At 44.4% G+C, this 16344-nt stretch overlaps 1 protein-coding gene across 5 annotated transcripts in view; it reads right to left on the reverse strand.

Moving 5' to 3' along the window:
* Positions 1-16344, reverse strand: part of MARCHF8 (membrane associated ring-CH-type finger 8) — a 284339-nt gene that overhangs the window by 215080 nt on the left and 52915 nt on the right. For 2 of the 5 annotated variants that reach the window (XM_077259089.1, XM_077259086.1), the window contains exon 2: positions 412-489. The exons of the other annotated variants lie outside the window; for them this stretch is intronic. The gene's annotated coding sequence lies outside the window, so the exon portion shown is untranslated. The remainder of the gene's footprint in view (positions 1-411; positions 490-16344) is intronic. 5 annotated transcript variants of the gene reach the window in all.

Below are 16344 nucleotides of genomic sequence, written 5' to 3' on the forward strand. Positions count from 1 at the left end.
TTTGGTGAATTGGAAAGCGCGGGGTTAAAATTTCACCTCACAACATAGCCTATGACGCTCTCGGGGTCCAGACGTGTGACTGTGCAAAATTTTGTGGCTGTAGCTGCGACGGTTCAGATGACACACACACACACACACACACACACACACACACACACATACACACATTCAGCTTTATATATTAGATATAGTGATAACTATATATAACTACAAAAATGAGCAAAAGGTGCAAACAAGAAATACAATAGCACTGAACTGAAGATGCACAAATGAGAGGATTGCGGACCCTGGGTATTGGGTCATACATGCCTAATTTAATTTACCTTGTAACAAGAAGACAGAACCATACTATCCATAAAGCGACCCCGCCCCAACTCCCATACCAAGTCCCTAATCAGAGCCCTAACTAACCTTTTCCTCCACTGCATTGCCCCCACACATGGGACTTCAGGTGGACCAGTCTGTAGGACCCCGCTTGTGACTCGCTACCTGTGAGTGGCAGATATTCACATTATATTTTAATCAAAAGAACTTTTTTCACTTTAAGATTTTGATCTATGCATTATAAAAAAGGATCAAGAAACAACAAGCGCAAATTACATAATATTAAAAAGGTGAAAACCCAAATATAAAACGGGTGTTCTGGAATAAGTTATTACCTACTAGATGGTGGCCCGATTCTAACGTATCTGGTATTCTAGAATATGTAGGTAGTAGATAGCACAGGCTACGTACTATATTGCACAGTGACGTAGTATATAACACAACCGACATAGTATATAACATAGCTACGTAGTATATGAAAGAGCTACTTAGTATGTAACACAGCGTACGTAGTATATAGCAGAGCTACGTAGTATATAACACAGCCACGTAGTACATAACAGCCACGTAGTGTATTGCACAGGTATGTAGTATATTGGTCAGCCACGAAGTATATAGCAGAGCCACGTAGTGTATAACAGCCACGTAGTATATTGCACAGGCACGTAGTATATTGCACAGCCACGTAGTATATAACACAGTCACGTAGTGTACTGCATAGCTACGTAGTGTATTGCATAGCTATGTAGTATATTGGTCAGCGACGTAGTATATAGCAGAGCCACGTAGAATATAACAGAGCCACGTAGTATATAACAGAGCCACGTAGTATATTGCAGTCGACGTAGTATATAATAGAACCGACACAGCCACACAGTATATTGCACAGCTACGTAGTATATAAGACAGAGCACATAGTATATTGCACAGCCACGTTGTGTATATTGGACAGTGACGTTGTATACTGCACAACTACATAGTATATAGCACAGAGATGTAGTATATAACAGAGCCCACGCAGTATGTAACACAGCCCACGTAGTATATAGCAATGTGGGCACTATATGCGTGGTTAAAAAAGACTTAAAATAAAAAATAAACATATACTCACCTTCCGAAGACCCTTGAAGTCCTGGCGCCTGTGTGCGGTGCACGCGGCAGCTTCCGGTCCCAGGGTTGGTATGAGCGCAGGACCTGTGATGACATCGTGGTCACATGGCCGTGACATCATGGAAGGTCCTTCTCGCATAGCATCCTTGGCACCGGAACCTGCTGCTTGCACTGCCGAAGAACAGCGTGTGACGTCAGAAGGTGAGAATAACCTTTTTTTTATTATTATTATTATTATTATTTGTAACATTAGATCTTTTTACTATTGATACTGCATACGCAGCATCAATAGTAAAAAGTTGGTCACACAGGGTTAATAGCTGCGTTAACGGAGTGCATTACACCGCGGTCCGTTAACGCTGGCATTAACCCTGTGTGAGCGCTCAGCGCTGACTGCAGGGCAGTAAAGCAGCGGCCATTTAGCTGCCAGACTATGGCCGTCGCTGATTGGTCGTGGCAATGGTCGTGGGCGTTTTGCCACGACCAATCAGCGACTTGGATTTCCATGACAGACAGAGGCTGCGACCAATGAATATCCGGGACAGACAGACAAACAGAAGGACAGACGGAAGTGACCCTTAGACAAATATATAGTAGATTGAAAGGATAGGGAATAACCTTTAGACCAGTGAGGGTCCAAGCATTGGGACCTCCACTGATGGCAAGAATGGGGCACTTTTATCCACACTGGAACATATCAGCAGTAAGCGTGTTTCACCGGAGCTCCATTTATTCCCTATGGGGCTGCCAAACATAGTAGGATACATTGTTGGGGGACAAGATGTTGGACCCTCATCTATCAAAGTTATCAACAATCTTGATACTGGATAACGTGTCCCAATACCTCTTTAAAGCATTTTACCAAGCGGTACGATAAACCAAAAATGGTAAAGCAGCCCAAAGTGTTGTACCTACCGTGTGAGCGGCAGTAGTACGTCAGTATTAACTACATCTACTTGGGCAAAAAGGTGCTATAGCTTTCACAGTTCACAGGCCACCTTGTTCTTACAGTGTGTGCACACTATTTTTTTCTTTTTTTTTGAGGAGGTCAAAACCTATGAGATTTCTAGTGCAAACTTCTTAAGGAAACTACTGTTTTGGGTGGAATTTTTCATTTTTGCAGCAGTTTTAAAACCCTGCTGTTCTGTTCAGGTCATAGTGACCCATACAGAATTTGTGAGGCTCTGTAGATATTTTTCTATAAGTTTCTAAAACTTGAGGTTACTTGACTTTTCCTCATTTGGGGGGACCTATCTATGAGATAAGCCGGATTACTCACCGGTAATGCTCTTTTAGTGAGTCCACGACAGCACCCTACTGGAGAGAGGGATCCGCCCCGCAGGAACAGGAAACCTATTGAGAAATAAATGGGGGCGGTCCGCCTCTCCTCCTCAGTTTTGATTTCAGAGTACCCGGAGGACCGCCAGTATTAGGCAAATATCATTTATTTCATTGTTTAAACTTATTTGCTTATGATTAAAAGGATTTTACTCAAATAATATGTATTATATTAATCTAGGGAGGGATGTAAGAGGGTGCTGTCGTGGACTCACTAAAAGAGCATTACCGGTGAGTAATCCGGCTTTTTACTCTTCGCCACGACAGCACCCTACTGGAGATCTTTCAGAGACCATCACCTAGGGAGGGGACCACCGTGCTGAGGACAGTCCTGCCAAAGTCTAGGTCAGAAGTTGACGATAGGTCTAGCCTATAGTGGTTATAAAATGTAGAAGGATTTGACCAAGTTGCCGCCTTACATATAGTTTCAATCGGGACGTCTCCCCTCTCTGCCCAGGAGGATGCCATCGCTCTGGTAGAGTGTGCCGTTATGCCTTCCGGAGGGTTTTCTTTCCTCGCGGAGTAAGCCAGTCTGATAGCCTCTCTGATCCACCGGGATAAGGTGCTTTTTGTTACTCCATGACCCTTCTTGACGCCCTGGAAGGAAATAAACAGAGCCCTACTCTGTCGCCAGCTGCTGGTCTTTTCAATGTATTTTAACACTACTCTTTTAACGTCTAGAGTGTGATATTTTTGTTCTTCAGGAGTGGATGGATTACTGAAGAAAGTGGGCAAGATTATTTCTTGTGACCTGTGGAATTTTTTTGCTACTTTGGGCAGGTAGGAAGGGTCTGGTTTAAGAATTAGCTTATCCTGAAAGGTTAACAAAAAAGGTGGATCTATAGAGAGTGCTTGGATGTCACTGATTCTCCTAGCTGAAGTCAGTGCTACCAAGAGGGCCGTTTTTAGTGATAGACATTTAATTGGTATTGAGTCTATTGGCTCGAATGGAGAGTCTGTTAGGGCTTGTAAGACTAAATTTAAATCCCAGGGTGGAATCCTAGGTATGTTAACTGGATTCATTCTTTCGCAGGCCGTAATAAATCTGGATACCCATCTATCCCCCGCGATGTTATGGCCATAGAGGGCTCCTAGCGCTGAAACATGAACCTTTAAGGTGTTTACAGTTAGACCTAGTTCTCTCCCTTTTTGAAGAAACTCCAGGATAGAATGTATCGGAATTTCTGATGTGTCGATAGATGTATGGAATTGAAAAAATTTTCTCCATACTCTTGTATAGATTTTTGTGGTGGAGGGTTTTCTACTATGGAGAAGCGTATCAATTAAACCCCCCGAGAATCCTCGCGATCTTAACATCTGCCTCTCAAGTTCCAGGCCGTCAGGTGTAGATTGTCCACCTGAGGGTGGAAAAACGGACCCTGGAAGAGAAGGTTGGGCGTTGAGGGGAGGACCCAAGGATCTGAGACCGACATGGTCTGTAACCATGAGAACCATGGTCTCTTGGGCCAGAATGGAGCTATCAGTACAACTCTCGCCCCTTCTTCCCTGATTTTGCGTATAACTTGAGGAAGCAATATGATCGGAGGAAACGCGTACGCCAGACTGAACTGCCAAGGGGCTTGGAGAGCGTCCAGAATGTCTGGATGATCCGCTGGAGATAGAGAAGCAAATCTCCGGACTTTTCTGTTTTTCCTTGTGGCGAAGAGATCTATCTGAGGACGGCCCCAAAGAGATATTATGTCCAGAAATATCTGCTGGTTTAGACACCACTCTCCTTGCCTCAGGGTGTGTCTGCTTAAGAAGTCCGCCTGCTGATTGCTTGCTCCCCTTATGTGCAATGCAGTAAGGGATGTTAGGTGACTTTCTGCTAGATTTAAGATTTCCGTAGCAGAAGACATCAGAGTCTCTGATCGCGTACCTCCTTGCCGATTTAGATACGCCACCGTGGTGGTGTTGTCGGACAGGACTCTGACGTCTTTCCCCCGAATCTGTGGGAGGAAATGGTATAAGGCGTATTTTACAGCATTCAGTTCTTTAAAGTTAGAGGAGCTGCAATTTTCTTCCCTGCTCCATAAACCCTGGCAATAATCGTTCCCCATATGAGCGCCCCATCCATGAGGACTGGCGTCAGTGGTTATGGTGTGAGATGGCGTTATTACCCATGGAACCCCACTCAACAAATGGTTTGAGTCTAGCCACCACTCTAAGGAAGTTAAAACCTCCTGAGATAAGGTTATTTTTGTATTTAGGTGACCAAATAACCGTCTATCCTCTTGTAAAATTTGATGTTGTAGGACTCGAGTGTGGTGTTGAGCCCATCTCACTGCTGGTATACAAGAGATAAGAGACCCTAGTAACGACATAGCTTGTCTTAGGGATATACGAGGATTAGTTATTGCGGCTAGGACTTTGTGTCTGATCAGTAGGATTTTTACCTGCGGCAGGAGACACTTTTGGGATATGGAGTCTAACTGGAACCCCAAAAACGCCTGACGGGAAAGCGGAGTGAGTCTGGATTTGTCGGTATTGATTATCCAGCCCAGGTCCTGTAGAGAGGAAATTGCGTGAGCCAAACGATCGGCACATTGAGTAACTGAATTTCCTATTACCAAAAAGTCATCCAGATAGGGCACAATCAAAGTTTCCTTCTGGCGTAGGTATGCCATCACCTCTAGCATTATCTTGGTGAAGATCCTCGGCGCTGTTGAGAGGCCGAAGGGTAAGGCCGCATACTGGAAGTGACGAACCTCGTTGTTGATTTTTACCGCCACTCTGAGGAATTTTTGGTATCTGTTATGAATGGGGAGATGATAGTAAGCATCCTTTAGATCAATGCCCCCCATCATACAGTTTGGGAAGAGGAGTTTTATGGTGGACCTAATGGACTCCATTTTAAATGTATAATTTTCAATGAATGAATTGAGTTTTTTAAGGTTTATGATGGTTCTGAAAGAACCGTCGGGCTTAGAGATTAAGAATAGGGGAGAATAGAATCCCCTACCCTCCTGTCCCACTGGCACTTGGACTAGGACCCGTTTTGATATTAGGGTTTGAATTTCAAGCTCTAAAGCCTGTTGCTGTATAGGCGAGCTGAGAGTTGTTATAATATAAGACTCGTGGGGTACACGAGAGAATTTTAATTTAATTCCATCTCGGACGATATTTAAAACCCACGAGCTAGATGTTATCTTCTCCCATTGGGTGGTGAAAAATTTAAGTCTGCCCCCAACTGGTATGTCCTCAGTATTTGTCTTTTGGGGGGTTGGGTCTTCTAAACATGGTACCTCTCTGCTTGTCGTCCTTAGGGGTCCATGTTGTAGACCTATCCGTTTGCCTCCTTTTGCCAAACGGCCTCCTTTTAAAGGCTCTCCTGTAAAACGGAATAGAGGTTTCAGGAAAAGCTTTCTTCCTGTCCTTTGCCTTTTTGAGTATCTCATCTAAGGTTTTACCAAAGAGGTACTCACCCTCACATGGGATTGCGCATATTTTAGACTTAGATTGCGCGTCCCCTTTCCAACTCTTCATCCATAGGGCTCTTCTTGCGTTATTTACAAGGCCCGCAGATCTTGCTGCTAAACGGAGTGAGTCGGCGGAGGCGTCTGCCAGAAAGGCCGCTGCTCCTCGTATTAAAGGGATGGCTGCTCTTAGTTTTTCCCTCGAGCTTTTCTTTTCAATTTGCTGGTCTAACTGATCAATCCAGATGATCATTGACCGGGCCGCGCAAGTGCTGGCTACTGCAGGTTTGAATATCCCTGTAGCCGCTTCCCAGGAACGTTTAAGGGATGATTCAGCCTTACGATCCAAAGGATCGACCAATAGTCCCGCATCCTCCACAGGTAGAGTGGATTGTTTGGAGGTAGAGGCTACAGCTGCGTCGACCTTAGGGACTTTGGTCCAAGTAAGAAGCTCCTCGTCACTAAACGGATATTTGCGTTTTGAGGCTGAGGGTAGAAAGCCTCTCTGATCTTGCTTCTCCCACTCTCTTTTAATCAATGTTTTCACTGCTGGAATAACCGGAAAACATCTCCTCTTTCTGTCTGCCAAACCTGCGAACATTATTTCTTGCGCGGTTTGCGCACCCTTAGACTCCTCACACCCCATGGTATTTCGAATAGATTTTACCAAGTTGTCCACACTGTCCAAGGGGAAACATGAGCGTCCCTCAATCTCTGATGAGGATGATGACGCTGGACATGATGATAGGGAGGCATCTGACAGTATCGGTTGGTCACTGTCGGAGTCTGACACAAGTGTTGGCGTTTTAGATTTAGAACTACGCGGTTTTTCCTGGGTCATATTTTTTAGTTCTTCTCTAATAATGGCCCGTAGGTCCCTAATGGACACTGCTGCTCCCTGTGTTTCTTTTAAACAGTCCTCACAAAGTTTTTTGGGGTATGAGTCAGGGAGGGGCTGGTTACACAAGGCACATTCCCTGTGCTTCGTTTTTTGTCGTTTTTTGCTCTAAGCGTGTAAGTAGAGAGAGAAAGGGAAAAGAGAGAGATAGGGAGACAGCGTTAGCTTAATAGGTAGAGTTCACAACTCACCCAGTGAAGCAAATAATACCGGATCAGAAGGCCGATATCCTGTTCTGGAACCGTCGCTTTTACGAGCGGTGTCCGAGGATCCTCTGGCGTGATCTTTGGCGGGGGGTACTGGAACTCCGGTTGTAGGGTCCATGGCACCTGGGGATGACATCTCTGCATCGCCGATTCAGCGTTAGTGAGCGCTTTAAATAGAGCGCCAAAACGTTTTTTTTTTTTTTTTTTTTCCTCGCGCATGCGCAGATCAGTGCCGGCTCCCCCGCCCTGGATCCGGCCTAGGCGCCCCGGAAGTCCAAGAACCACTTCCGGGGTAGCCTGTATGTGCGGCGGTCGGCGCACGCGCGGCCCGGGATTCCACGCCGGCCGCTGGAAGGTCACCTTACCCGGCTCCTGCTGCCGTACCGCACGCTGGGAAGGACGCCGGTCGGCCTTTCCCGGACCCGGCCGTCTGCCCGCTCCATCAGACGAGGGGGGAGCCGTCTAACGGAACTCCCCCGACGCTGCTTCTGAGCCGCAGCCCCTGCCGTTCTCACGGATACTGCGCAGGCGGCATGCAAGCCCAGGTATGTCTTCTCAGTAAGAGTCCTGTCGTTCCCGCAGGAACAGGAAACCTAAACTGAGGAGGAGAGGCGGACCGCCCCCATTTATTTCTCAATAGGTTTCCTGTTCCTGCGGGGCGGATCCCTCTCTCCAGTAGGGTGCTGTCGTGGCGAAGAGTAAAATATATATATATATTTATTTATATTTTTTTTTATTTTTTTTTTTTACTTTTTGCTACACGCCGATTTGTACACTTGTCTTGTTCGGGTCATAGTGACCAGACATTTTTTACAGCTGTGAGGCCATATTTTCAGTGAAATAAAGGAGTTATAACCTCAGTTGGGTCTATTTATTGCATCTACTACTGTATATCAATTTATTTATTTCCTAAATTATTTCAATGGGGTCGTATACACCCTCTGCCGGGTGTATGCATTGAGATCTGCGCACCATAAAAATGGCTTTTTTATAATGCAACCAAAGGTGGTGTAGACACATTAGATTAACTCATTAGTACATATACCCAGGGCCGCCATCAGGGCATTACAGCCGTGACTGGCGTATGGGGCCCGCATCGGGCCCCCTCTCATCTGCTCAGCCGCAGGCTGAACCGGGCCCTTAGCGGTGGCCGACGCTGCAGCTGTTTAACGCTATTGACGTGCGGGCCCGCGCCCGCACGTCAATAATTAACAGCCGCCAGCCAATCTGAGGCTGGCAGCTGACGTCAGCCGCAGCGTGCATGTCGCCGGCGTCTGACGTCATTGTCAGTCGCCGGCGAGTGCACGCTTCAGCTGCGTGGAGAGAGCAAGAGCGCGGCAGGTAAGCAGAACTTGTTTTTTTTTTTTTTTTAATTTTGAGCGGCGATACCGGGGGCCCAGGGCAGAACGCTGGACACACTGGGGCAGAACGCTGGACACACTGGGGCAGAACGCTGGAGACACTGGGGCAGAACGCTGGAGACACTGGGGCAGAACGCTGGAGACACTGGGGCAGAACGCTGGAGACACTGGGGCAGAACGCTGGAGACACTGGGGCAGAACGCTGGAGACACTGGGGCAGAACGCTGGAGACACTGGGGCAGAACGCTGGAGACACTGGGGCAGAACGCTGGAGACACTGGGGCAGAACGCTGGAGACACTGGGGCATGACTGGAGACGGGGCAGAATGGTGATACGGGCATGATTGGAGACACTGGAGGCAGGATTGGAGACAGATGGGTCAGGATGCATACGATGGAGACAGATGGGGCAGGATGGGGAAATCATATGGGGCAGGATGGATACTCATTAGGGCAGGATGGGAGAACATATGGCTGACGCCAGGAATGAGACACACGGGGGCTAGGATGGCGAATATTATTACCATAGGGGCTAATTAAGGGATATTATTACTGCAGTGATGTATTTATTTTATTTTTTGAGTACACTGTTTTAAATAGAGGGGCGGTCCTATTACTGTGTAGAGTGATACTATGTCGCCTTCTTCATGTGGTGTAATGTAGAAGTTGGGAAAATTAAGTAATGTGTTCTGCAAGTGGAACTCGAGATAACTGTGTTATTTCCTGCAGAGACGAGTCCTGGCTGGATGAAGTGATGGCGGTCTGTGCGGGATGAAAGATGAAGGACTTCACCTAGAGACGTCACTGGTGAGTCAGTGTGTTACCTATACACTGACACTATACACTGTATACTATATACAGAGCTCCTGTGTATAATGTCACTGGTGATCACTGTATTACCTGTACACAGACACTGCATACTAAGTACAGATCTCCTGTGTATAATGGCACTTATGGTGATAGTATTGTGTTGTTTTTTTTATTATTGATCAGTATTGTAGTATTCAGTCACTATGTGGTAGTAATATGTGGTCTGGTCATGATGTTGTGGTATTTGTTCCTTGTATTTGATATTATTCGATCACTGTGGTGGTAATATGTCATCTGGTCATGGTGTGGCGGTATTTGTGCATTGTAGATAGTATTATAGGTCACTGTGGTGATAATATGGTGTCTGGTCATGGTGCTGTGGTATTTGCTCCTTGTATGTGGTATTATAGGTCATTTTAAAAATTGAAAAATAAATAAAAATATACCTAAATTGTATTGCATATTTTAACAAATATTGAATAGGTTACAGTAGAGTAGGGCCTGGCCAAAAGTGTCTACCTTGTCATTTTGGTGGCTTAAAAAATCTTTTGGCCAAAACAAAAGCTGCCGGCTATATGTGTGATCTGGTGATGGGAACTGTCAATGTGTGATAGGTGAGAAGTGGAGATTTTCCAAGAGAGAGCGGTGGGACTGTGGACAGTTTGAGGGGTGGAGCGTGGAGGCGGGGCTGGGGTGGAGCCTGGGCGGAGTCTCAAGGGGGACCCGGAAATTTTGCCAGTATGGGGCCCCAAAATTTCTAGTGGCAGCCCTGCATATACCTGCCAAAGAAAAACAAATTGGTGGCCTATGATTGTGTTTTACAACATTCTGGATTTGTCAGCATACAATGCTTTTGTGTTGTGGAGGGAAATCAACCCGAATTGGAATACAAACAGACTCCATAAACGAAGACTCTTTATAGAAGAACATATGTTTAGTTTGCTATTTTTCGTTTTGCTTCTTACTAAAGTTTTTTTTTTATAAAAAAAAAAGAAAAAAAAAAAAGAAATGAACCCCTTTCATGACCTTGGGATTTTCCGTTTTTCCGTGTTCGTTTTTCGCTCCCCTCCTTCCCAGAGCCATAACTTTTTTATTTTTCCGTCAATTTGGCCATGTGACAGCTTATTTTTTGCGGGACAAGTTGTACTTTTGAACGACATCATTGGTTTTACCATGTTGTGTACTAGAAAACAGGAAAAAAATTCCAAGTGCAGTGAAATTGCAAAAAAAGTGCAATCCCACACCTGTTTTTTGCTTGGCTTTTTTGCTAGGTTCACTAAATGCTAAAACTGACCTGCCATTATGATTCTTCACGTCAGTACGAGTTCATAGACACCTAACATGACTAGGTTATTTTTTATCTAAGTGGTGAAAAAAATTCCAAACTTTGCTAAAAAAAAAAAAAAAAAAAAATTGCGCCATTTTCCGATGCTCGTAGCGTCTCCATTTTTCGTGATCTGGGGTCGGTTGAGGGCTTATTTTTTGCGTGCTGAGCTGGCGTTTTTAATGATAGCATTTTGGTGCAGATATGTTATTTTGATCGCCCGTTAATGCATTTTAAATCAATGTCGCGGCGACCAAAAAAACGTAATTCTGGCGTTTGGAATTTTTTTCTCGCTACGCCGTTTAGCGATCAGGTTAACTTTTTTTTTATTGATAGATCGGGCGATTCTGAACGCGGCGATATCAAATATGTGTAGGTTTGATATTTTTTTATTGATTTATTTTGATTGGGGCGAAAGGGGGGTGATTTAAACTTTTATATTTTTTTCACATTTTTTTTTTCCTTTTTTTTTTTTTTTTTTTTTTTTTTCTTCCTTTTGCCATGCTGCAATAGCCTCTGATAGATCTGATGTTCGCTGCTATGTAGCAGAAATGCAGGTGTGCTGTGAGCGCCGACCACAGGGTGGCGGCTGTGAGCGCCGACCACAGGGTGGCGCTCACAGCTGCCGGGGATCAGTAACCATAGAGGTCTCAAGGACCTCTATGGTTACTATTCAGAAGCATCGCCGACCTCCGATCATGTGACGGGGGTCGGCGATGCGATCATTTCCGGCTGCCCAGCCGGAAGCGGTAGTTAAATGCCGGTCTGCGTTTGACAGCGGCATTTAACTAGTTAATAGGAGCGGGCAGATCCCGATTCAGCCCTCGCCTATTACGGGCACATGTCAGCTGTTCAAAACAGCTGACATGTCCCGGCTTTGATGCGGGCTCACCGCCGGAGCCCGCATCAAAGCGGGGCTTCTGACCTCGGACGTACTATCCCGTCCGAGGTCAGAAAGGGGTTAAATTGAAATCTTTTTTTTTTTTAATTTCCAAACATGTTCCCATATAGTCTAGTAAGCAACAGGTATAAAAATAATTGAGTTAGGGTATGTGTCCACGTTCAGGATTGCTTCAGGATTTGGTCAGGATTTTATGCAGGTAAAATCCTGACCAAAACTGCACCTGAGGTCACTGGCAGGTCACCTGCGGTGTTCCTGCGTGTTTTGCTCATTGTAGCAACATGCTGCGTTTTTAAAAAAAACGCACCGCATGTGCGTTTTCGCGGCAAAAACGCATGCGTTTTTTAACGCATAGTGGAGTCGGGATTTTATTAAATCCCCTCCACTATGCTGTAACATCTGGACGCTGCGTTTTTGACGCTGCGGCTCAGCGCTGCGTCAAAAACGCAGCGTTTCCTGAACGTGGACACATACCCTTAGAGTATCTAAAATCAAGATTTAATAAACCGGGTCATAGTGACCCAGCAGCAATACAAGTGTATAGTACATAGGATCAGAACAGCAGGAATTTATCAGGAGTCACTTCCAAAAAGTGACATTCACCCTCTGTCTTCCTCACCAAGCTTGAAACAGATGGAAAACGGAACATATGAACATGGCGGTTTTACAATATAAATGAATTGGAAGAGTCTTTTAAGCATTTTTTTTTAGGTGGACCCTCAATTTTTTGCCAGAGCTGTATATAAAGAGACCACCACATCAAATCCCAGTCATGGCCAGCCCAATCTCCAGACCTGAACCCCATTGAAAACCTCTGCAATGTAATCAAGAGGATGATGGATAGTCACAAGCCATCAAACAAAGAAGAACTGCTTACATTTTTGTGCCAGGAGCAGTGTGAAAGACTGGTGGAAAGCATGCCAAGACACATGAAAGCTGTGATTAAAAATCATGGTTATTCCACAAAATATTGATAATGATTGTGAACTTGTTTTCTTTGCATTATTTGAGGTCTGAAAGCACTGTTTTTTTTTTTGGTTTTTTTTACCATTTGCTTTTTCAGAAAAAAAAATACAAAATTTATTGGTTGGAAATTCGGAGACAGGTTGTCAGAAGTTTATAAAATAAAAGAACAATTTACATTTTACTCAAAAATATACCTATAAAAGAGAAAAATCAGACAAACTGAACATTTTGCAGTGGTCTCTTAATTTTTGCCAAAGCTGTAGATTAAAAAAAAAATTCTGTGTGAACAGACCCTTAGGGTACTGTCACACAGTGCAATTTTGATCGCTACGACGGCACGATTCGTGACGTCGCAGCGTCGTATGATTATCGCTCCAGCGTCGTAGACTGCGGTCACACGTTGCAATCACGGCGCTGGAGCGATGCCGAAGTCCCCGGGTAACCAGGGTAAACATCGGGTTACTAAGCGCAGGGCCGCGCTTAGTAACCCGATGTTTACCGTGGTTACCAGCATAAAAGTAAAAAAAAACAAACCGTACATGCTCACCATCTGATGTCCGTCAGGTCCCTTGCCATCCGCTTCCTGCTCTGACTGAGATCCGGCCGTACAGTGAGAGCAGAGCGCAGCAGTGACGTCACCGCTGTGATCTGCTCTCACTGTACGGCCGGCAGACAGTCAGAGCAGGAAGCAGACGGCAAGGGACCTGACGGACATCAGATGGTGAGCATGTACGGTTTGTTTTTTTTTACTTTTACGCTGGTAACCACGGTAAACATTGGGTTACTAAGCGCGGCCCTGCGCTTAGTTACCCGATGTTTACCCTGGTTACCAGCGAACGCATCGCTGGATCGCTGTCACACACACCGATCCAACGATGACAGCGGGAGATCCAGCGACGAAAGAAAGTTTGAAACGATCTGCTACGACGTACGATTCTCAGCAGGGTCCCTGATCGCAGTAGCGTGTCAGACACTGCGAGATCGTAACGATATCGCTGGAACGTCACGAATCGTACCATCGTAGTGATCAAAATTGCACTGTGTGACAGTACCCTTAGGCTCAGCAGAGGCTCGACTCAATATTCTGGTTATCATGGCACTTTGACAAGCTTATTTTAAAATTAAAGAGGACCCATCACCACCCCTGACTTATCTGTATTTGTACATACTTGAACTTCCCATGAAATACCAATGCTGAAGTCGGGTTTCTTGGAACTCAGTATTGGGCAATTTCTCCATTATTTCTTTTACAAAACTCATGAATAAATTGACAACAGGGAGTTACTATTCCCTTACCAAAGGGGCGCTTCTCCACACAGACAGCATAGATTGGAGAGTGTCAGAAACTTCTACAACCAGCAGTGTGTGAATTTTGCATACATTTATAAGAAAAATAACGAAGCATAAAAAAAAAAATTATAAGAGAAACTGCTCCAAAATGTACGGTATCTATTTAAAGAGACTGTACAAGGATAGGACCCGTCAGACCACCTGACCTACGTATTTGATTAAAGTGTAAAATGAACAGGTAGACAAATTTGCTGTGTAATTTGATGATAATCATTAGTGATGAGAGTGTGTGCTCGTTACTCGATCGAGCATTAGGGTGCTAGGGCACGCTCGTTACTCGGCCGAGTATCGGGGTGGTGCTCGAGGGCAATGCTCGAGTCCATGTCTTGCATGTTTCAAGATGCAGAAATATTGCAAACATTTCTGCAAATACTTTGTGTACACATACCTTAAGTACCCATATGTTTTTTAATTCATTTTTTACGTGTTTTGGGGGCAGATTTCCCCACTTATTAGGATCTGTGAAATCTGAACAAAAAACATAATTGTGCAGACAAAGTATTTGGTGCAGAAATGTCTGCATCTCTAGGCATGAAAAATGCTGTGTAAAATAGGCACAGGTTGAGTATTTGGTGAGTTTACCTCAGTATTTGTAAGCCAAAACCAGGGAGTTGGCAAAAATAAAAAAATACAGAAGTGGTGACCTGTTTCTATTATACTTTTCTGCAGATTGATCAGTTTTGTACCTCAGCATTTGTAACCAACACCAGGAGTGGGACAAATACTCAATATGTGCACGCGTGTAAGTGAAATCTGCCGCAGAAACATACCTGTTCAGACATCGAGTATGTGGCCATGTTGAGTATGTGGCCATGTTGCGTATGTGGCCATGTTGAGTATGTGGCCATGTTGCGTATGTGGCCATGTTGAGTATGTGGCCATGTTGAGTATGTGGCCATGTTGAGTATGTGGCCATGTTGAGTATGTGGCCATGTTGAGTATGTGGCCATGTTGAGTATGTGGCCATGTTGAGTATGTGGCCATGTTGAGTATGTGGCCATGTTGAGTATGTGGCCATGTTGAGTATGTGGCCATGTTGAGTATGTGGCCATGTTGAGTATGTGGCCATGTTGAGTATGTGGCCATGTTGAGTATGTGGCCATGTTGAGTATGTGGACATGTTGCGTATGTGGCCATGTTGAGTATGTGGCCATGTTGAGTATGTGGCCATGTTGAGTATGTGGCCATGTTGAGTATGTGGCCATGTTGAGTATGTGGCCATGTTGAGTATGTGGCCATGTTGAGTATGTGGACATGTTGCGTATGTGGCCATGTTGAGTATGTGGCCATGTTGAGTATGTGGATGCAGAGATTTTGTATGCTGTTTGTAGCTTATTCAAGCTAGTTGGGAAAAACAGGCTTAGTTAAAGCATTAGACAGATAGCTAGCTAGCTAGATACTGCTGTCTGATTAATTTATTGAGTAAACAAAATTATTTTAAAAAAATATATATATATGATGTGGGGTCTCCCCTATTTTTTTTTTTTTTTTTTTTTTTAAACCAGCACAGATGAAGTAGATAGCTGTGGGCTTTTATTATCAGGCAGGGATGGTCCATAGTTATTGGCCTGACCAAGCCAAAAAAACCTAAAGCCCGCAGCTGCCCCAGGATTTGAGCATCACAATAGCTGCATGACAGCTTTAATTTGCCCTCAAAGCCCTAGGACTAGTAATGGAGGTGTCAGTCTGACATCCCCATTACTAATAGTCCATGAGCCAAGAACCAAATTTGACGATATCGGTACCAAGCGGAGTGACTAATTCTCTTTGGTATTTTTAGGTAGATGCATGTCTGTAGTTTATTTTTTGATATGATAGCCCTTACATATACGTAGCTTATTAACCCCTTCAGCCCTAGGCCTATTTGTACCCAAGTGCCTAAGCCAATCTGACCTGTGCCACTTCATGGGCTAATAACTTTGGAACGCTTTCACCTATCCAAGCCATTCTGAGATTGTTTTCTCGTGACATATTGTACTTCACGTCAGTGCTAAATGGGAGTCAATATATTTTACCTTTCTATATAAAAAAATGCTAAATATTCGGAAATTTTGGAAAAATCGGCAATTTTTTAACTTTGAAATTCTCTGCTTTTTACAAAAATACTGATACCCCCCATAATAGTTATTAATTTACACTCCCCACATGTTTACTTCATATTGGCATCATTTTGAAAATGAAACCTTATTGTTTTACGACGTAATAGGGCTTATAGTTTTATGCGCAATTTTTCACATTTACAGCAAAACCCACTTTTCAAAGGACCAAGTCACTTCTGAAGTCACTTTAAGGGGCTTACATAACAGAAACCACCCATAAATTACCCCATTTTGCAAACTA

Source organism: Ranitomeya variabilis, chromosome 4 (genome assembly GCF_051348905.1).
Source record: "Ranitomeya variabilis isolate aRanVar5 chromosome 4, aRanVar5.hap1, whole genome shotgun sequence".
Lineage (NCBI taxonomy): Eukaryota > Metazoa > Chordata > Amphibia > Anura > Dendrobatidae > Ranitomeya > Ranitomeya variabilis.